We start from the raw sequence: 2,539 nt of genomic DNA, 5'->3' as shown, positions 1-2,539 counted from the left end.
ACAGTCTACATGATGTTCCAGGCCTCTCATGTTCCTCCCAATATTGGAAAGCCGACACCATATATTGGGCGTTCCTCTAATATTGCCCATCTAAACCTCTAGGACAGACACCAAGGGGTGTGAACAGAACAATTGCCAGATGGCATCAGAGAAGGGTACTTGACTCAAGGGAGATTGTCCAGTTGTGGCTGAGGAACTTCATGAAGCCATATGTTCCAGGAGTGACAGAAAATCATGAATGGTATCAGGGTTCCAATTTCGTGATGCCTAGAAAATAAGGTGATAATGGTTATAATTACCTCTAACCTTAATTTTCCAGATATCAGGGAAGAGTAAAACAGAAAACATGTAAATGAGAAGATTAAAAGCAAATGATTTGTTCAAGGTTCTTTGTCCATGCTATTGAATACATCTATACTTCTCATTACCACTCACGATTTGAGACAATTCTTAATAAATATCCTGCTTTCTTTCAAGGCTTCCTGAATAAGTGGAAGTCACTACTTCAATTTAGACAACCAACAAGTGAGCAAACGTAATCCCAAGCATTGAGCAAGATGCTGAGAAAGCTCAAATGAATAGGTAGGCGGGTGTGTTCCTCTTCTGAACTCCAGTTAAGAACCTTCTCCGTCCACCACATCCCTCATCAGGAGAGTTCTCTCTCTTGTCTACCTGATCTCACCTGATCCACTGCTAATCTTCAAGCACTAATAAAAAGTCCCTGGATCCTATTGATTATGTGATTCTGAAGTATTCTTTCCTGAAGGAAGGAGAGAACAATTCGACAATTATTAAACACCTGTTGTATACATGGCAATGTTCTAGGTACAATCAACATTATCAAAGAAATTAAGAAGACCTCTGACCAGAAATTTCCAATAAAGCTTGAGAGACTGATCTCCACCCTAACTTGGGAAGCAACAGAAAGGAATGGGTCCCAATGCCAGAGGAGGGATGCTAGAGCTAAAGGGATGTAGGGAAGGTAGAGTGACTGTGAGATGGAGCAACCATATCTCCAGCATGGGGCCCTTGGCCTGGGTCTCAGTCTGGAACTGAGTTGATGGAGCCAAAAGGTGGAGAAGTGGAGAAGAAACCTGGTAAAAGAGTGATTTTGTGAGGAAGGGGCTTAGATTGGGGAACAATGGAGATTCAAATTTTGAAAGAACATGGACACTAGGGATGAGCAAGGAGGAGGAGAAGTTCACAGTAAGATGATGAAGGGTCTTGAATGCCAGAGACATTATTTTGGACTTTTACTTTACTCAAAACTTTCCAAACTAGTAGCACCCTGAAATCACAGGACCTCCCTTACCTCTTTGCTGGGGAAATGGCTTCCAGCCCTGGTGTGACTAACTACGTATCACAAAATATTACAAACACTGCAGTGAACCAGTTATGAACTTGTTCCCCGGGCAGTTCTAGAGAGATATGTCCTTTATGTTATAATATCCATGAGACAGATTACATCCAATCAAAACTATATGCATCATGGGTTAAAGGATTTCCAAGTGTGGATAAAAGAAAAATCAAACTCCTATTCTCTGGAAACCCTAAACATATAAGTTACAGTGAATCAAAGACAACAGAAATTCAAAAGTGAAGATTTCTCCCTATTTCAAAGATAATTTAAATTCTAGTTCAAATGCCCAATTCTCTAAAAAGCCTCCTTTTCAGACTTGGATTCTTTTGTTTTGGATACAATGCTATCCACAGTCTCCCTATGTTTCCAAACCACTACTGTACTCCTAAATTACAATAATTTCAGACAGGTGGAAATGAAACGACTTAGTTGCCTATTTGTCTTATTTGCCCATAAGTTGTGACGTTTCTCTAATGAATAATAATTGTAGCCTACTTTAATTGAGGGTTTTCCTATCTCCTTGGCTCCATAAAAACTGGTGCATGGATTTTCTTATTTATTTGCCACTTCCATGAGGTGAGTACTGTTATTCATCCTCATCCTAAAGATAAGGAAACTAAGACACAAACACTTAGCTACTAGGGAACTGGGTCTGCATGGACCCAAAGACCACGAACAGGGCCACTGCCCCAGACTGCCTCTTGGTCTGGGTAGAGCCTTCTTATATTTGTCTTTGCCTTCCCCCCATACCTGGATTACTGCCTGACACAGGGTAGTGCGCAGTCAGGGCTGACTGGTATTGAGTGGGGCAGAAACGCCAGGGACAGAGAGCACCTTGCTGTGACCTTTGGGTGTCTGACCTCTCTGCTCTGGATCAGGGACCTTCCTCAGCTTGGCAGCTCTTGGCCCTGCCTTAACTGTCCTGCTTCTTCACTCCCCTTATCTAACTGCAACAAATGGAGTGGAAGTGGGAGATTAATGCAGACAAAGAGAAGCCAGAAATCTGAATTGCATTTGTGGGACTGGGGGGGTAAATCATGAAGTAGAATAGAGCATGTGATTAAAATTTAAGTGTGAGGAAATATTCAACCAAATGAAATCAAGATAGTGTATCTGAATTTGACATGTTGCAAACAGAGTTCACTTCTGAGTACTGGTGCAGAGTCCATGTGATTCACC

This window comes from Choloepus didactylus, chromosome 3, assembly GCF_015220235.1.
Source record: "Choloepus didactylus isolate mChoDid1 chromosome 3, mChoDid1.pri, whole genome shotgun sequence".
NCBI classification, from domain to species: Eukaryota; Metazoa; Chordata; class Mammalia; order Pilosa; family Megalonychidae; genus Choloepus; species Choloepus didactylus.
Note: the sequence above shows the minus strand (reverse complement) of the source record.